Source organism: Salvelinus alpinus, chromosome 13 (assembly GCF_045679555.1).
Source record: "Salvelinus alpinus chromosome 13, SLU_Salpinus.1, whole genome shotgun sequence".
In the NCBI taxonomy this organism is placed as follows: domain Eukaryota; kingdom Metazoa; phylum Chordata; class Actinopteri; order Salmoniformes; family Salmonidae; genus Salvelinus; species Salvelinus alpinus.
This window is the reverse complement of record NC_092098.1, coordinates 20,697,889-20,718,947: the sequence shown is the minus strand read 5'-3', so window position 1 is coordinate 20,718,947 and position 21,059 is coordinate 20,697,889. Positions and strand designations below refer to the sequence as shown.

At 42.6% G+C, this 21,059-nt stretch overlaps 2 long non-coding RNA genes across 2 annotated transcripts; both read left to right on the top strand.

The window, feature by feature from the left end:
- The first annotated feature begins 1,613 nt into the window (after positions 1-1,613).
- Positions 1,614-3,426, top strand: LOC139536672 (uncharacterized). The gene is made up of 3 exons (XR_011667379.1): positions 1,614-1,758; positions 1,905-2,012; positions 3,276-3,426. It is a non-coding gene; the product is annotated as an uncharacterized lncRNA (long non-coding RNA).
- A 1,666-nt stretch (positions 3,427-5,092) lies between these two features.
- Positions 5,093-5,852, top strand: LOC139536671 (uncharacterized). Its single transcript, XR_011667378.1, has 2 exons — positions 5,093-5,191; positions 5,636-5,852. It is a non-coding gene; the product is annotated as an uncharacterized lncRNA (long non-coding RNA).
- Positions 5,853-21,059: the final 15,207 nt, after the last annotated feature.

The window sequence follows — 21,059 nt, the reverse complement described above, 5'->3', positions numbered from 1 at the left end:
CTTGTAGTCCCCAATGACTGCCTTTGTGAATCACTGCTTCACCCCATTTATTTATTTAGCCCTTTTTGTTCTCCCCAATTCCGTGGTATTCAATTGGTAGTAGTTAGTCTTGTCTCATCGCTGCAACTCCCGTACGGACTCGGGAGAGGCAAAGGTCGAAAGCCACACGTCCTCCAAAACACAACCCAACCTAGCCGCACTGCTTCTTGACACAACGCACATCCAACCCGGAAGCCAGCCGCACCAATGTGTCGGAGGAAACACTGTACACCTGGCGACTGTGTCAGCGTGCACTGCGCCCGGCCCGCCACAGGAGTCGCTAGTGCGCGATGAGACAAGGATAGCCCTGCCGGCCTAACCCGGACGACGCTGTGCCAATTGTGCGTCGCCCCATGGACCTCCCGGTCGCGGCCGGCTGCGATTAGAGCCTGGGCTCGAACCCAGAATCTCTGGTGGCCACTGCGCCACCCAGGAGGCTCACCCCATTTATTGTTTAAATATCAATTCCCTGCTCCCAGGTTTCCATTCAAACCTCTTTATGTACTCCATTAACTTTGTATTACACAATGCTTGCTGTCTGTGGTATGCAGCTGGAGAGGGAGTCTGGGGAGGTTGAGAGGCTGAGGAGTGAAGTGGAGAGGAGCAGACAGGAGGCCCAGAGGCTGACCAGGGAAGCTGAGACAGCTAGGCTGCAGGCTTGGGAGGAAGTCAAGCAGGAAATGCAGAAACTAAAGAAGCAACTGGATAAATCCAACAGGAAACATGAAACGCAGGTAACAAGACCTCTTCAGATTGTTTGAATTTCTTTCTGAACAATTGAGCAAACATGCTGCATATCAATTTAACATCCCAATTAGACCTTTTTAAAGAAAGTATTCAGACCCCACATGTTGTTACTTTTAGCCCATAGAATTTGTAGTAATGCTTGAGTCAATCAAATATCACATGAATACACATTTGACACATGGCAAAATGTATGTAGAATTGGAAGAGAATTAGCTTTAAAACGGCAACATTTTCTCTCTGCCAACAAGAGGGGTGTGAACAGTTGTTTTTGTGAACAGTGCTTGTGCCCATAGAAATAGACGTGGCACACACAGGGGGTGTGGGATGTTCCCCAATGCTGGAAGGGGGGCTTGAGTGAAAAAGTTTGGTAACCCCTGCTCTAAGGAAACACACAAGGAAAAGGACAGTTGGTGCTTTAACTGAGCAGAGAAATTGGTTGTTCCTCCAGCAAATAAAGTGTTGCCTGTAGAACAAGGTGTATCTTGGCTGATTTAATATGAATGTATGGTATGAGCATATTTGCATATTACTATATAATAAGTAGTCTCCAGTATTCTAATCTGAATTCCTCTATAGAAGCTGGAGAAGGAGGCTCTGCAGGTGACAACAGAGTTTATGACGGTCAGACTCAACTCTGTGAACGACATATTGGCCCTACAAGAGGAGGAGGGGATTGAGAAGGTAAGTGATCAATTGTTAACAGTGCCATAGCTGATGTAAAATCCACTTATTTTTGTCAGATATTTTATTAATATCCATTCCCCCATGTGTATGACTATCTAAGAGCTCTGAGGGTTAAGTAAAGGCTTAGTCATGTCCACAGACTAGGTCAGACCCTCTCTTGAAGGCCGGGCCTAAAGGCACTCGGGTTCTGCGCCGCTGGAGAGAGAAGGTCTTCATGTTGTTGGTCCAGCTTCGCTCAAAGGACATTGAACTGAGGGGAGAAAAGGACAAACTTCACTCAATTGTACAGTATGTTCCTTTAAGAGGTTTATATATTTTTCAAACAGACAAATGACCATCCACTATAAAATAATGTTCAGTCTATTCATAGGCGAATTGTGATAAGGAATATTTTCGAAACATCCATGAGTCTATTGTGTGTCCGTTTGTTTCAGATCTCGTCTCTGGAGCAGGAGGTGAAGGAGAAGTACCAGTCCAGTGTGTTCCAGCACAGCCTGCAGGACAGAACAACTGAACTGGACCTGGAGAGGGTGGCCAGGGAGGTGAGGAGGAACAGGGAACAGCCTCTGTGAGATTGTCTCAATGCATCCCTTCATAGGATGTCTTTCCTCCATTTTGTTGAAACAGGATGCATCTGCCATTGCCACAGGGAGGTGCCAATTACCTATGCCATGTTAGCACAGCAGAGGGTGCTGCTTCTCATTAAAACATTTGTTACGCACCACCAATCAGTATTAAACGCCCACACCAGTAGAAATCAAAATGTTCAAGCTGAAAGACGATTGTTAGAGCTTACCCATGATATTGCACAACAAAAAATAACGCTGCATAGGCTATTAAAACTTTTGTCTGACATGGTAGGAAGGCGGTGACCCGTTCCTGTAGGTTCATGCTCTACAACATTCGCAGAGTACGACCCTGCCTCACACAGGAAGCGGCGCAGGTCCTAATCCAGGCACTTGTCATCTCCCGTCTGGATTACTGCAACTCGCTGTTGGCTGGGCTCCCTGCCTGTGCCATTAAACCCCTACAACTCATCCAGAACGCCGCAGCCCGTCTGGTGTTCAAGCTTCGCTAGTTCTCTCACGTCACCCCGCTCCTCCGCTCTCTCCACTGGCTTCCAGTTGAAGCTCGCATCCGCTACAAGACCATGGTGCTTGCCTACGGAGCTGTGAGGGGAACGGCACCTCCGTACCTTCAGGCTCTGATCAGGCCCTACACCCAAACAAGGGCACTGCGTTCATCCACCTCTGGCCTGCTCGCCTCCATACCTCTGAGGAAGTACAGTTCCCGCTCAGCCCAGTCAAAACTGTTCGCTGCTCTGGCACCCCAATGGTGGAACAAACTCCCTCACGACGCCAGGTCAGCGGAGTCAATCACCACCTTCCGGAGACACCTGAAACCCCACCTCTTTAAGGAATACCTAGGATAGGATAAAGTAATCCCTCTAACCCCCCCCCCCCCCTTAAAAGAGTTAGATGCACTATTGTAAAGTGGTTGTTCCACTGGATATCATAAGGTGAATGCACCAATTTGTAAGTCGCTCTGGATAAGAGCGTCTGCTAAATGACTTAAATGTAGGAAAAGAGGGATAGACAGAACAAGATAAAATGAAAAACAAACACATTTCTCTCCTGAGGGGGAACGTCATTTTCTACACAGAGCCAATCAAATGCTAGGGTTGAATGCCATTTAAATGCAAAAGAGTCAACGAGACGAGATTTGGAAGGATGACCCCGTGAGACTAATTGCAAGTTTACCATGTTAAGAAATGTTCTGCTATTGTTTTGTCAAACTGACAACAGACGACTGTCCCCAGGCGTGAGAAGGGTCTGATGAGTGAGTATAAGGCCGCTCGGACCACAGCCCTGCAGACTTCTGTGGCCTTGGAGGAGCAGCAGCAGCAGAGACCCTCAGGGAAGAACAACACTCTGAAAGCCAAAGACAAGCTACAGACCGGAGGTAACTTCCACCTACACACCATATTGTCACATTGCCTCTTCATTTGAATACCCTCTTCTATTATGTTATACAAGTAGTGTGCCTTCACAAAGTATTTATACCCCTGAACTTATTCCACATTTTGTTGTGTTAGAGCCTGAATTCAACATGGATTAAATATGTTTTATCACCCATCTACATACAATGACAAAGTTAAAATGTTTTTTGCATTTTTTGCAAATTTATTAAAAATAATATACAGAAATATCTAATTTACATAAGAATTCACACCCCTGAGTCAATACATGTTAGAATCACATTTGGCAGTGATTACACCTGTGAGTCTTTCTGGGTAAGTCTCTACGAGCTTTGCACACCTGGATTATTATTTTAAAAATTCTTCAAGCTCTGTCAAGTTGGTTGTCGATCGTTGCTAGACAGCCATTTTCAATTCTTGCCATATATTTCAAGCTGATTTAAGTGGAAACTGTAACTAGGCCACTCGGGAACATTCATTTTTGTCTTGGTAAGCAATTCCAGTGTATATTTGGCCTTGTGTTTTATGTTATTGTCTTTCTGAAAGATGAATTTGTCTCCCAGTGTCTGTTGGAAAGCAGACTGAACCAGGCTTTCGTCTAGGATTTTGCCTGTGCTTAGCTCTATTCTGTTTCTTTTTAGCCTAAAAAACTCCCTAGTCCTTGCCGAACCATACCCATAACATGATGCAGCCACCACCATGCTTGAAAATATGGAGAGTGGTACTCAGTGATGTGTTTTAGTACCTTATTGCAAACAGGATGCATGTTTTGGAATAATTTTATTCTGTACAGACTTCTTTCTTTTCACTCTGTCATTTCAGGTTAGTATTGTGGAGTAAATACAATGTTGATGATCCATCCTCAGTTTTCTCCTATCACAGCCATTAAACTCTGCAACTGTTTTAAAGTCACCATTGGCATCATGGTGAAACCCCTGAGTGGTTTCCTTCCTCTCTGGCAACTGAGTTAGGAAGTACGCCTGTATCTTTGTAGCACCTGGGTGTATTGATACACCATCCAAAGTGTAATTAATAACTTCACCATGCTCAAAGGGATATTTAATATCTGCTTTTTTATGTATCTACCAATAGGGGCCTTTCTTTGCGAGGTATTGGAAAACCTCCCTGGTCTTTGTGGTTGAATCTGTGCTTGATATTCACCGCTCAACTGAGGGAACTTCCAGATAATTGTATGTGTGGGGTACAGAGATGAGGTAGTCTATCAAAAATCATGTTAAAGACTATTGTTGCACACAGAGTGTGAGTCCGTGCAACTTATTATGTGACTTGTCAAGCACATTTTTACTCCTGAACTATTTTAGGCTTACCATGACAGGGGTTGAATACTTATTGACACAAGACATTTCAATTTTATATTTTTTATTAATTTGTAAAAAAATATCCACTTTGACATTATGGGGTATTGTGTGTTGGCCAGTGACACAACATCTCAATACATTTTAAATTCAGGCTTTAACACAACAAAATGTGGAAAGAGTCAAGGGGTGTGAATAGTTTCTGAAGGCACTATTTATAACACATTTATAAAACAGAATGAAACTGTAATTTGACTACAGATAACATATCTATAGACACATAGTAATAACCATTGAACTGTTCTGTGTGTTCCCTGTTAGACTCAGTGGTCCTCAGCTCAGAGGACGATGTAGAGGAGGACGAGGGACGGGGTGGGACAGTCCAGAGCCAAAAGAGACAACTCACAAAAATGATCTTCTGCAAAAAGTACTGGGAACTTTTTTGCTTTCACTGCAAATTTTGAACAATCCATTTATCTTTTGAAATGGAACTTTTCAAGTTTCAAATCTTTGTTTATGACATTCCATTACATACTTATGTAACTCAGACTCTTTATTAAATAACACTGTTGACACAACAGCAATGTTCCCACTTTGAAGGTGCATGACTTGAGGTCTTGATTGGCCAAGATGAAATGCATTGGATTGATTTGTTTGCTTTTGTAAGATTTCATGAATTTTCTTACTGTTAATTAGCGCTGAATAGTAAAGTAATGTTCTCTAGCTTATACCAGTGAGATACCATTCCTCACCTTTGGCTGGCAGGCTACGGCCAGGGGAGAAGCTGACGGACTGATGAGTTCATATAAGGTAGGCGGGCATGTGGCCTGTGCTCTCAGTCTAATCAATAAGTCAATGTGTTTTCTCCCAGGGCCACACAGCAAGGAGGAGCATGACAGGAAAATCAAATGAATGGATAGCCTCGATCAAAACCGCGTGCTGCCTTCCACTGAAGAAGACTAAATAACAGGCTGAGTTATGACCCTAAGTGCTCTCAACTGTAGTACTGGAGAAAGGAGATTGACCTCTGCTGATGGTTTTGTAGTCTTGCTATTGGTTGTGTTTATAAAGACATGAATCAGCATCTTCTTGGACAAAGCTGTGTATTGTTTTGTGTGACGACATAATGTAATATTTTGAAGTGCTGTTTTGAAAGCACTTAGAACCTAAAAAGCATTTCATGAAAATGAGGTGTGTGCTCCATTAGGAATGGAGAGGTCATGACAATAAAGAACTCATTCCAGAGAATCAGGAGCAGATTGTGAGATGTTCAGATGGCTCTTACTTAAAGTGACCTCAATATTCACAGCCAATCAGCAGCTGCCATCGTCTGGTTATTACTGTAAATGGAAGAGATGTTCAATTTAGTGATTACATTTAGTGTTATGAAAGTAGCTATGTCCCTTTCTAAGTTCAATTCTATATCCATTATGAAGCTGCAGTAGCTGGCTAAAGTAGTGACCAACCAGAAAAACAACCTGGAATGCAGAAGATAAAAATACACAGGTTTATGTAGGCATTCATGATTATGATGAGAAATTGAATAAATGTAATTTGTTTAACCCTAGTTCCTGCTTGTGTCCCTAGCAATCATCTTTTCTTGTTTTCCTTTTACAGAACACCATTAGTGTCATGACATTTATTCAGCACTAATTGGAGCTGAGGCTCGATCAAGCATATCTGTCTGAGGCACAAAACAAACCCTGTTGTTGAAGTGCTAAGATAACCAAGCTATCTACAGTATTTACCATCAGTAAGTAGGTGATGTGCTAGATGCAAGGTTATTTTGGCCAGCGTAAAGGCAGTGCGAGTTTGTGAGTGTGTAGGAAATGCAGGGTGATTTATTATTTTTTCTTCCCAGAAGGCTGTACAGCAGCAAGAAGACTGATTTAATGTATTTTCTGCCCAGCAGTGTCCTCATCAGTGTCCTCATCAGACTCCAGCAGCTCTAAAGCATTGTTTGGTTTGGTGCAAAGAGGAGCCCTGACATAACGTGTATCCTATGCAGTTAGGGGTTCCATTTTTTATTCCAGTGTCCTCCCTCTCTGTCAGGTTATTGTTATCACAGTGTATGTTTAACTACGGGTCTCACTGACACTGTAATTACTTTAATTTATGTATTGGTGTTGTCATGTATATGTACACAGATTGACATGAATAGTCTTCTCTTTTCTCTGCATGCTAGTACTATAATGATGAACATTTCTGACATAATCAATGTAGGACTGTCTATTCTGATTAGGCCTGTATCTCTAGAGGACTACCAATCCATCTGATTGAGTGGAATGCCCATAAACAACTTTGGATCATGGCAAATACTAACACAACTATGTATGTACTGATCTATAGTATAATAACAAATGTAATCCCACTGGTGGCTTGCCTCTGAAGCTAAGCAGAGTTGGTCCTGGACGGTCCCTGGATGGGAGACCAGTGGTGTTATTTTATTTTATTTATTTTTTATTTCACCTTTATTTAACCAGGTAGGCTAGTTGAGAACAAGTTCTCATTTGCAACTGCGACCTGGCCAAGATAAAGCATAGCAGTGTGAACAGACAACAACACAGAGTTACACATGGAGTAAACAATAAACAAGTCAATAACATAGTAGGAAAAAAATATACAATGTGTGCAAAAGGCATGAGGAGGTAGGCAATAAATAGGCCATAGGAGCGAATAATTACAATTTAGCAGATTAACACTGGGGTGATAAATCATCAGATGATCATGTGCAAATAGAGATACTGGTGTGCAAAAGAGCAGAAAAGTAAATAAATGAAAACAGTATGGGGATGAGGTAGGTAAATTGGGTGGGCTATAAACCGATGGACTATGTACAGCTGCAGCGATCGGTTAGCTGCTCAGATAGCAGATGTTTAAAGTTGTTGAGGGAGATAAAAGTCTCCAACTTCAGAGATTTTTGCAATTCGTTCCAGTCGCAGGCAGCAGAGAACTGGAAGGAAATGCGGCCAAATGAGGTTTTGGCTTTAGGGATGACCAGTGAGATACACCTGCTGGAGCGCGTACTACGGGTGAGTGTTGCCATCGTGACCAGTGAACTGAGATAAGGCTGCGCTTTACCTAGCATAGCCTTGTAGATGACCTGGAGCCAGTGGGTCTGACGACAAACATGCAGCGAGGGCCAGCCGACTAGAGCATACAGGTCGCAGTGGTGGGTGGTATAAGGTGCTTTAGTAACAAAACGGATGGCACTGTGATAAACTGCATCCAGTTTGCTGAGTAGAGTATTGGAAGCTATTTTGTAGATGACATCGCCGAAGTCGAGGATCGGTAGGATAGTCAGTTTTACTAGGGTAAGTTTGGCGGCGTGAGTGAAGGAGGCTTTGTTGCGAAATAGAAAGCCAACTCGATTTGATTTTGGATTGGAGATGTTTGATATGAGTCTGGAAGGAGAGTTTGCAGTCTAGCCAGACACCTAGGTACTTATAGATGTCCACATATTCTAGGTCGGAACCATCCAGGGTGGTGATGCTAGTCGGGCGTGCGGGTGCAGGCAGCGACCGGTTGAAAAGCATGCATTTGGTTTTACTAGCGTTTAAGAGCAGTTGGAGGCCACGGAAAGAGTGTTGTATGGCATTGAAGCTCGTTTGGAGGTTAGATAGCACAGTGTCCAAGGAAGGGCCAGAAGTATACAGAATGGTGTCGTCTGCGTAGAGGTGGATCAGGGAATCGCCCGCAGCAAGAGCAACATCATTGATATATACAGAGAAAAGAGTCGGCCCGAGAATTGAACCCTGTGGTACCCCCATAGAGACTGCCAGAGGACCGGACAACATGCCCTCCGATTTGACACACTGAACTCTGTCTGCGAAGTAGTTGGTGAACCAGGCAAGGCAGTCATTAGAAAAACCGAGGCTAATGAGTCTGCCGATAAGAATATGGTGATTGACAGAGTCGATAGCCTTGGCCAGGTCGTTGAAGACGGCTGCACAGTACTGTCTTTTATCGATGGCGGTTATGATATCGTTTAGTACCTTGAGCGTGGCTGAGGTGCACCCGTGACCGGCTCGGAAACCGGATTGCACAGCGGAGAAGGTACGGTGGGATTCGAGATGGTCAGTGATCTGTTTGTTGACTTGGCTTTCGAAGACCTTGGATAGGCAGGGCAGGATGGATATAGGTCTGTAACAGTTTGGGTCCAGGGTGTCTCCCCCTTTGAAGAGGGGGATGACCGCGGCAGCTTTCCAATCCTTGGGGATCTCAGATGATACGAAGGAGAGGTTGAACAGGCTGGAAATAGGGGGTGCGACAATGGCGGCGGACAGTTTCAGAAATAGAGGGTCCAGATTGTCAAGCCCAGCTGATTTGTATGGGTCCAGGTTTTGCAGCTCTTTCAGAACATCTGCTATCTGGATTTGGGTAAAGGAGAAGCTGGGGAGGCTTGGGCGATTAGCAGCGGGGGGGGGGGGGGGGGGGGCGGAGCTTTTGGCCAGGGTTGGAGTAGCCAGGAGGAAGGCATGGCCAGCCGTTGAGAAATGCTTGTTGAAGTCTTCGATTATCACGGATTTATCGGTGGTGACCGTGTTACCTAGCCTCAGTGCAGTGGGCAGCTGGGAGGAGGTGCTCTTGTTCTCCATGGACTTTACATTGTCCCAGAACGTTTTGGAGTTAGAGCTACAGGATGCAAATTTCTGCTTGAAAAAGCTGGCCTTTGCTTTCCTGACTGACTGCGTGTATTGGTTCCTGACTTCCCTGAACAGTTGCATATCGCGGGGACTATTCGATGCTATTGCAGTTCGCCACAGGATGTTTTTGTGCTGGTCGAGGGCAGTCAGGTCTGGAGTGAACCAAGGGCTATATCTGTTCTTAGTTCTGCATTTTTTGAACGGAGCATGCTTGTCTAAGATGGTGAGGAAGTTACTTTTAAAGAATGACCAGGCATCCTCAACTGACGGGATGAGGTCAATATCCTTCCAGGATACCCGGGCCAGGTCGATTAGAGGGCCAGTAGGAGAGGGCCAGTAGGAGTCACTTTTTCCCCTGGTCATTTTTTGTCATCCCATGGCACTTATCGTAAGAGTAGGGGTGTTAACCCTGGTGTCCTGGCTAAATTCCTGATCTGGCCCTCATACCATCATGGCCACCTAATCAAATTATTTGTCACATGCGCCAAATACAGGTGTAGACCTTTACAGTGAAATTATTAGCCTTAACCATCAATGCAGTAAAAAAAATAAAAAACAATAAGAAATAAAAGTAACAAATAATTAAAGAGCAGAAGTAAAATGACAATAGCAAGGCTATATACAGGGGGTACTGGTATAGAGTCAATGTGCTGGGACATCGGTTAGTCGAGGTAATATGTACGTGTAGGTAGAGTTATTAAAGTGACTATGCAGAGATAACAGAGAGTAGCAGCAGTGTAAAAAGGGGGGGGGGGGCAAAGCAAATAGTTTGGGTAGCCATTTGATTAGATGTTCAGGAGTCGTATGGCTTGTTCCCAGCTTCCAATTGGCTCATTCATCCCCCCTCCGCTCCCCTGTAACTATTCCCCATGTTGTTGCTGTAAATGAGAATGAGTTCTCAGTCAACTTACTGGTAAAATAAGGGTTAAATAAAGGTTAAAAAGATAAACACAAGTACTCTGGATTCAACTCTTCTATTTCATTCCCATTTCCACCTGCAGCAACATTTTCAAACAGCAGAGGGCATTGCTGTCCAGTAACGATGCCTGACATTGCAGATGATGTCATGTGAGTCTCAGTGGGCTTTATTTGTTATTACACTTGAGACACTGACACATGCACAGTAACAAACAAAGTGACAGAAAACCCCTATTACTATTGGCTGTGGGGAGTGTGCTGTTTTTTGCACTGAAAAAAACTGATTCAGTGAGTACTTCCAAATAAATATTTTATGTCAGCTTCTACTACATCTTGTACCATGTTCATACTGCACATTTCCCTGAAGAAGTGACAATTCCCATAGCAGTCCATTACTTTATTGGGCTTAATAAAATGCCTCCTTGTGAAACAGAAATAACATGTAGCACTTAGGCAGAGAGGAGACTCGCCCACCAGCACTTAAAGCCTTATATCTCTGTTTCTCCACACATAGCCAAGTGTGCAATCTTCATGTCAGCACAGTGATAACAAGGATCTGATGAAAGACCTGCAGAAGGCAACAAATGATCCCTCTATTCATAACCAAACATGCATAACCTACCTGAAACGTTTCAGTAAATTTCAGTTGCTTCAGCAGCTTGGCAAGAGTATTGTGGCACAGTAGCAAGGCAACATAGTGGTAGCTAACTTATGAATAATTGTATAGGTTATTGCAAGCCAAGCAAGACATGAAATAATTGAGGCGATAAAAAGCTGTCAATAAGCTCACAGACCTTTTTATTAGCAATTCAGAATTAATGATATGTAAAATACGAGATTCAGACGAGCAGGAAGGTGCTGTCCTCCTTGGCTCAGTCACCTACCTTCCTTACCTAACGATGCTGGGCAGCCTCCCTGTAAGCAGCTGCTGATCTGTTGGAGAGGAGGGACAGACAAGGGCCCAGGGGGAAAAGTGTCTGCTATGGCACTCAGTGCTGTTTTGTGATTAGGAAGATGATAAAATCTAGTGGAAATGGAAAAGGAAAACATCTTAAACTTAAAACTGTCTGTTGTCTTTGGACCATATGGCACATATACACTATGTACAAAGTATGTGGACGCCCTTTCAAATTTGTGGATTTTACTATTTTAGCCACACCTGCTGTTGACAGGTGTATAAAATCAAGCACACAGCCATTCAATCTCCATAGACAAACATTGGCTGTAAAATGGTCTTACTGAAGAGCTCAGTGACTTTAAACATCGCACCGTCATAGGATGCCACCTTTCCAACAAGTCAGTTTGTCAAATGCCTGCCTTGCTAGAGCCGCTCCAGTCAACTGTAAGTGGTGTTATTGTGAAGTGAAAATTTCTAGGAGCAAAAACTGCTCACAATCTCACAGAACGGGACCGCCGAGTGCTGAAGCGTGTAGCGCTTTAAAATGGTATGTTCTCGGTTGCAACACTCACTACCGAGTTCCAAACTGCCTCTAGAAGCGATATCAGCACAATAACTGTTCGTCGGGAGTGTCATGAAATGGGTTTTGCTGGCCGAGCAGCCGCACATAGGCCTAAGTTCACCATGTGCAATGCCAAGCGTCTGGAGCGGTGTAAAGCTCGCCGCCATTGGACTCTGGAGCAATGGAAACGCATTCTCTGGTGTGATGAATCACGCTTCACCATCTGGCAGTTCGACAGACGAATCTGGGTTTGGCGGATGCCAGGGGAACACTACCTGCCAGAATGTAAAGTTTGGTGGAGGAGGAATAATAGTCTGGGGCTGTTTTTCATGGTTCGGGCCCCTTAGTTCCAGTAAAAGGAAATCTTAATGCTACAGCATACAATGACATTCTAGACGATTATGTGTTTCCAACTTTCCTGTTTCAGCATGTCATCTAGTTTACATAATGTCATTCAGATTGAGTATTGCCATCAGACATCCACATCTTTTCAGCACTGTTCTGTGTATTTTGAATAGGCTGTTTAGGTTGTGTTATACTTACCACACAAACTGATGAGAAAAACTCCAAGCCTTTGTTGTAATAATATCTCTAGCAAACACAGTTCAGAATGTCAGTGTCTTGGCCAAGGATGTTTAGGGACGTTCAGGCTGACCTGGGGACATAACAGGCACGGAGGGTTAGCTATCTGAGGCGGAGGCTAAAGCTGATGTGATTCAGTCAGTCAGTGCAGTGCTCACCACCAGCAGCGCTCCATGCTGGATCTGGACATGGTGGATGTCTTAGTGCTGTGGCAGGCCATGTTAAGGGGTACAGCAGTATGCATAAAAGAGCTGTGCAACTGGGGGAATGCAGCCCAGTAACCATATTTATAGATACAGTAAGTCTGGGGCACCACCTTAGGGAATGGCAGCAGTGTACTGAACTGGCTTAAAATGAAATCTAACTTTTGCATGGATAAGAAGGAAACTCTAACATAGTACAGATAGCTACATGTACTACATTTTCAAACAAGTCTCAACATCTTCAAATATACTGAACAAAAATATAAATGCAACATGCAACAATTTCTAAGATTTTACTGAGTTACAGTTCATGTCAGGAAATCAGTCAATTGAAATAAATAAATTAGGCCCTAATCTATGGATTTCACATGACAGGGAATACAGACATGCATCTGTTGGTCACAGATACCTTTAAATAAAGGTAGGGGTTTGGATCAGAAAACCAGTCAGTATCTGCTGTGACCACCATTTGCCTCATGAGGCGCGGCACCTCTCCTTCGCATAGAGTTGATCAGGCTGTTGAACGTTGTCCCACTTCTTTTCAATGGCTGTGCGAAGTTGCTGGATATTGGCGGGAACTGGAACACGCTGTTGTACACGTTGATCCAGAGCATCCCAAACATGCTCAATGATGACATGTCTGGTAAGTATGCAGGCCATTTTCAGCTTCTAGGAATTGTGTACAGATCCTTGCGACCGTGCATTATCATGGGGCCGTGCATTATCATTCTGAAACATGAGGTGATAGTGGCGGATGAATGGCACGACAATGGGCCTCAGGATATCGTCACAGTAACTCTGCATTCAAATTGCCATTGATAAAATGCAATTGTGTTTGTTGTTCGTAACTTATGCCTGCCCATACCATAAACTCATTGCCACCATGGGGCACTCTGTTCACAGCTTTGACATCAGCAAATTGCTCGCCCATATGACACCATACAACGTGGTCTGCGGTTGTGAGGCCGGTTGGACGTACTGCCAAATTCTCTACAACGATGTTGGAGGCGGCTTATGGTAGAGAAATTAACATTAGATTATCTGGTAACAGCTCTGGTGGACATTCCTGCAGTTCAGCATTCCAAATGCATGCTCCCTCAAAACTTGAGACATCTGTGGCATTGTGTTACATGGCAAAACTGCACATTTTAGAATGGCCTTTTATTGTCCCCAGCACATTGTGCCCCTGTGTAATGATCATACTGTTTAATCAGCTTCTTGATATGCCACACCTGTCAGTTGGATGAATTATCTTGGCAAAGGAAAAATGCTGACTAACAGGGATGTAAACATGCATATGTGCATATGGAACATTTATGGGATCTTTTATTTCAGATCATAAAACATGGGAACAACATTTTACATGTTGTGTTTATATTTTTGTTCAGTGTAGTTTGGTCATAACAATCAAACAGATTACATTGTGGTAATTATGGATAAGTAGAGAATTCAAGGCTAATTGAAATGGAAGAAATGCATATATGACCCAGGTCTGCAGTAGCCGTATACAGCACTGTAGGTAGAGAAGCTGTAATGAGGTTGGTCCTCATGGTCTTTCTGTTTTGTCAGACATGTTGTCAGTCAAGTCACATGGACCTCAGGCTGACATGACAATAATAAGTTGTCCCTGTGGGCCCCTGATTGAGAGAACGTATAGGGCGGCCAACCTAAAGTTCCTGAAGGTAATCTAGGAACCTGCAGTCCCCAAAGGGGGTTGAATCAGTTCACTGAATTGAACATTTGACTTTGATCTGGCACAAAATCATGCTACACTACAGTATTATACAATACAGTAATTTATCATTTTTAAATGTATTGAAAAAAATATATATATATATGATTTGGTTATTTCTGGTTTCACTGACTATGATCTGTTTTTTAGCTATGCCTCTTCCTCACAAATAGCTATTTAGATAGTCATGCATGTATAACCTGTTCAAAACGTAGCAATGTAACACTGGCTTCACACTGAATCGTGATCATATAAACCTGTGAGCTGGTATGAGCAGCAGTACAACCAGACCTAGTTTATGTCCTCTCCATGCTATAGGCTACAGTACTTCCTCTTATCAGGAGTCTTTTGAAGCTTGGTCACTCTAATTACCCCACCAAAATGTTCTTAGATTCACACGGAAACTGGTAACAACACAGTCTACTGCCTCTCCCATGCATACAGTTCCTCCTTTTGTGACTCACAGTTTTACCTTTTTGTAATTTTTCTACAGCATGGGCATAGTCGATATCTCATCAAAAGGAAGAGGGAGACGGTGGGCTTTTTGAGAAAGCAGAACCTCGCTAATTAAAATTGCCAGGCTAATTTGCGCCGCTCTCTAAGCACTGACAGTTTGCCTGTGGGATATTCTGCAGCTGAAGACACACGGATGTTGGAATCAAATTACCATTAATATTAATTTGTGCTGCAGCACCTTAGCTCCCTGAAGTTACCAGCATGCTAGTACAGGATAAAATGGCTCTCCAACTTCTATAATATACTGAGATCGTCTCATTATTATAGCATACACAGTGGTAGTTGTACTGCATTGCTGTAGGTATTCATCTGCAATTAGAGCTAAATTGTGAGTGCATCTTGCTGTCAAATGGAACTGTACCATGAAGTGGCACATTCTCTTCCATTAGAGGATGTTGCATGAATTATAGAGGGAAATTATGTTGTTCCAAACAATGAATGCATCCTTACAATTGCTCCTCTATTAAAAAATACTGAGAAATGGCGTGGAGGACAATTTGTGCCTTCCTTCTGCCAGGAAGCAACATATTAGAGGCTGCAAGGTCATCATATCATCTGAAGCTGGGGAGCGTTCAGAGTAAATAGCCTTAGAGTGATGAGGCTCATGTCAACAGTGTTTCTGCTGCACATCTCCAAAGGAAAACAAAAACAGAAAACACAGCCTTGAGCTGCCCTCTTTTGGACACACTGACAATGCTAATAACCTTTGTTATAAAGCAGCATTCTGCCTTGGACTTAATCTCATGACAACTTTTGAGCTGCATACTGTATGTGATTCAATGTGTCTTATAAGGAACATCTAGCCGCTCGAGAGCACCCTTACCTGCCAATCTATAAATTACGCCTCCGTAATCTAACATGGGTAGGTTGGTCATCTGAATCAGGGTTAGTTTGGCAGCTGGAGTGAAAGAGGAGCAATTAAGATAGAGGAAACCAAGTCTAGATTTAACTTTAGCCTGCAGCTTTGATATGTGCTGAGAGAAGTACACAGAAGGACAGAAGGACAGCTCTAAATCCTCAGAGGTAGTAATCATACCTGTGGGGAGAGGGGCATTCTTCTTACAAACCACATAACCTTTGTTTTGGAGTTAAGGGCAGAGAAAGCTTGTAAGAAAGCTTTATTGTAGAGCATTTAACACAACATCCGGGGAGGGGCCAGCTGAGTATAAGACTGTATCATCTGCATATAAATGGATGAGAGCTTATGATCCGACTTAAACTATCTGTGAATAATTATAACAGTGCCATTTCATTATTACCATGCCTTAGGTGGATTCAATTGCTTACATGGAGGACTACTTCAGGACTTCTTTATTATGCTCTCTGTTGTCTCCCCAGAACAGATATGAGAGCTGTGTTCTTCTGAAGAACAGGCACAACCGAGTGATTACTTTGAGCTGTGTAACCAAACAAGGGCCCTGATAGAACACACCTGTGGCTTACTTTTGTCCATTTGTCTGGCTGCTGAAAAACATGTTGGCAAGCAATGCCGCCACCCTGTTTCTGGCCTTGCTGAAACGCAGCAGTATCTGCATCCAACGGTACAGCCAGCTCTCATGCTGATGTGCTAATCAAAAGTGTGAGGCAGTATCTCACAAGACACATCTACTCTGTTGTTTCTATTGAATTATTGAGACAGGGCAAGCACTTCTGGTGCTCCTCTCCCTCTCATACATACTATAGCATACATATAAACTGAAACAAATATGCATGCACTTACCTTACCTCTTAATGGGATCTTTACCCCTTGCAGTTTTGGCATTTCCAGGATATTTCCTGGCAGCACTACTGATAAAATATATAACATATTTTTGCCACTGAAATATGCCTTGACATTTGACTTTCATTTATGCCATTTTGTTTAAGAATATATATATTTCTATATTGAATACCGGTATGGTTGTACAGACGAGCCAGGATACTTGTTAAAAGCCTTTTTAAGAATCCTTCCCAAGTATCTCAGTCTCAGTCTGTCAAGACCTGGAGTGGAATACATGATACTGAACATTAGTGTATCAGCCTGAGGCCTCCACTCCTGAAATCCGGGGCACTGCCAGCGATGAGATAAATGGTAAAAAGGAACACATTTTGTCTAAGTTATTAAACTGTCAAGAACAACCTGGTGGTCAGCTCTTTCATCTTATCTGCAGAAACAATGAAATACTTTTTCATGGAAAGTGAACATTTGATTTTTTTTTGTCCAGAGCACTTTGGTGAAGGAACATAGAGGGCCTTCTGAAAGTATTCACATCCCTTGACTTATTCCACATGTTGTTGTGTTACAGCCTCTATTCAAAATGGAGTAAATATATTTTACAATACCCCATAATGACAAAGTTAAAACATGTTTTTAGAAATGTTAGCAAATGTATTGAAAATGAAATACAGAAATATAACATTTAAATAAGTATTCACACCCCTTTTTTATGACACTCAAAATGTAGTTCAGATACATCCAATTTCATTTGGTCATCCTTGAAATGTCACTACAACTTGATTGGAGTCCACCTGTGGCCAATTCGATTGTTTGGACATGATTTAGAAGGAAACACACCTGTCTAAGGTCCCACAGTTGACAGTGCATGTCAGAGCAAAAACTATACCATGAAGTCCAAGGGACTATCCGTATATCTCCGAGATATATCTGGGGAAGGGTAAAAAACAATTTATAGAGTGTTTAAAATGTCCAAGAGCACAGTGGTCTTCAATGAAAAAATATAGAACTACCCAGACTCTGTCCAAAAGTTGGCCATCTGACCAAAATGAGCAACTGGCAAGAAGGACCTTGGTCAGGGAGGTGACAAAGAACCCAATGACCACTCTGACAGAACTACAGAGTTCCTTGGCTGAGATGGGAGAACAAAAGGACAACAGTCTCTACAGCACTTCATCAATCTGGGCTTTATGGGAGAGTGGACTGACGGAAACCACTCCTGAGAAAAAGGCACATGACAGCACACCTAGAGTTTGCAAAAAGGCAAGTGAAAGACTCTGTGGTCTGATGACACAACATTTTAACTATTTGGCCTGAATGTAAAGCGCTATGTCTGGAGAAAACCAGGCACAGCTCATCACCCATCTAACACCATCCCTACCGTGAAGCATGGTGGTGGCACCATTATGCTACGTGGATACTTTTCAGCTGCATGGACTGGGAGACTGGTAAGGATTGAGGGAACAATGAATGGAGCCAAATACAGGCACATCCTTGATGAGAACCTGCTTCAGATTGCAAATGACCTTAGACTGGGGTGAAGATTTACGTTCCAACAGAACAATGACCTTAAGCATACAGCCAAAGAAATGCTGGAATGACTTCTGAACAAGAATGTGAAAGTCCTTGAGTGGCCCAGCCAAAGCCCAGACTTGAATCCAATTGAAAATCTGTGGAAAGACTTGAAGATTGCTGTTCACAGCCACTCCCCATCTGACTTAACAGAGCTTGAGAAAATGTACAAGGAAGAATGGGAGAAAATTCCCAAATCCATATGTACAAAGCTGATACAGACATACCCAAGACAACTCAAGCTGTAATCGCTGCCAAAGATGCTTCTACAAAGTACTCACTCAGGGGTGTGAATACTAATGTAAATTAGATATTTCTGTATTTTATTTTCAATACATTTGCTAAAATGTCATTATGGGGTATTGTGTGTAGATAGGTGAGAAGAAAATATATGTAATCCATTTTGAATTCAGGCTGTAACACAACAAATGTGGAATAATTCAAGGGGTTTGAATCATTTCTGAAGGCACTGTATTAAGTCCAGCTAATTTACCAGAGGAGTTTATAGGAAGTTCAGAGACCGAGAGGAATCCCAACCATAGCCTTTCATCTGATTCAATATGTTATTTTATCCTCTGACCTTTCAGTACAGTACCCTAAACAGAGGACATGTCTCCTCTTGTTGTTGTTCTGATGTCAAATACTGTAAAAGAGAAAAGACATCATAATGTTAATGTTAAACACAGGTATCAGGTGAACACAAAAATAAATGTATTCCTCTCATGGGTACATGCAACAAACTGGAAAATGGACTACTAGACACATGAACTCCACATTAGGACGTCTATGACAATGTACAGTATTTGTTGGAAAACTATGGAATACATCGGATGTAAACCTATTCTTGTACAGTCTATGGATTTAAGGCGTTTTTGAGATGCATCAGTAGGCTACTAATATGACTTTCCTTTCCAATATTAGCAACCAACCAAACACAAGTGGCATATCAAAAATCAAATAAGTGGGTCATATTCTGCTCTGCTGGACAGCCCCCCCATCAGACGACACCACTGGTTATGTCACGTTCTCTTCACTTTGATTTTCTACCCCATCTCTTGATCTCTAATACCGAAGTTAAACTGTATGACAGGAGATCCACTGTGCTCTGTTTACATAGAGAGACATTGTTTACCTGTGGATTTTTCATCTTTAATTAGCCAATGCCAACCGTAATTTGCTTTATCTGACCGAGGAAAATTAGGCTGCTCATGCATCAGAACACTTTTGCCGTGCACTTGCCAGTTTCTCTGGCAGGCTTTGGCCCTAATGTGAACTTGAATGTGAAAGACAGAGCCGCTGCAAACAGTCACATGCCTGGCACGGCCCACATCCAATTTCACAGGCTCTAGCTCTGAGTAATGAAGGCAAAACAGGAGATGTGATGTAAAATAAACAAGCCTTCATCCTGACACAGGCAGCACCTCCAAGCTGAGGATTCAGACAGAAATATTTGCATGTGTTCTATATGTCAACTGCTTTTCCGGGAGAGTAATCAAACAGTTACTTCAAAAACAGTTAAACAAGTTGACAAAAATAGCAAACCATATTATTGTCCGCCCCTAGACTGCAGTCTCATTCCATTACAATGCATGTTCCATTAAATTAAAGGGCAAATTATTTAGAATAAATCGGCTGGAGAAACAAGTGGGAAGTAAAATTACTTTTTACTGATTTAATTACTGTAGATTGCAGATGGGTCTGAGTCTGACTGTAGCGGTTTGCACTCTGCTCATTGTACAAATGTGGAACACTGCATTTGCCTGGCTGGCTGTATATAGGCCAGTCCACTCCCTCAGGCTTACAACTTGTGTGTAATTCTGTGTGTTCTAAGAATCCATTACCAAAGGAAAAAAAACATCTCACTTCATCTACAGTATATTGACAGCTTTAGTCAATATGAATTAGTCAATATGAATTAGATGTAATATCCTGGAACGGGGATTTGGCTATGTGAGTTAGAAATCAGAAGCTCTCACTGATGAAAGGTGGCCACTACTTTTAAGAATCGTATCCCTAGAGACATTACTACCTTGCACACAAAGTCTTACTATGGAAACAGCTTGTGATCAACTTCTGATGATTACGTCTCCACCAGCCAGTCAGGCCTCCAGCCTGCAGAAATACACTCTAAAGTTTGCAGTCAGACATGGTAGATATCTGTCACATAGTGGTGATGTTCTTTCTACTTCTCTATGGATGACGAAATTAATGTGTGTCTCTTCTGCTGGTAAATTTGGATTGCATAAAACATATTGACATTTAAAGAAAATATAAATATTTCGCTGGGGGATATGGTTTGTTTGTGTGATGTCATCACAGAGCTAAATACAGCTAGCATTGAGAGTATGCCAAAATTAGAATGTGCCATGAATTGTACCATATGGTCAACAGTGTCTAAATGGCATGTTCACTTAAAGTCCTTAGGAGGTGCTGGAATGGCCCACTGGCATTTCCACTCAGTGGGGTCTTGTTGAATTCACACACATTGTGTGTGCGTGTCTCATTATAATATGATGAAAAGATAGCTGCGCCAGATATTTGCAACACCTTTGCATGCTTAGGATAATTCAAAGAAAATGTCTCAAGCAAGCCATTGTCTGCACCAAACCTATTTGTAATGAATACAACAGCACATAATAAGAGTAATAACAGCATATAATGAATCAACACCAACAGTACATACATTCAGATCTTGAATTCACTTTAGCGTGGAAAGAATGCACAGCTGGCTGCTCATTGTTTAAAAGCCTAAAGCACATTTCCATGTCTTCAGAGAGCGTGTGAGTAAAGACAGGCCTTAGCGTCATGCTGCATCTCTCCCTGACTGCCTGTCTCACCTCTTGCTCATCTCCCTTCCGTTCTCTTCCCAACCTATTTAGCTTGACCCTGGAGTCCTTATTTCCCTTTTCCCTGCTGAGATGTTTTAGACCTAGTAACATCATCACCACACCA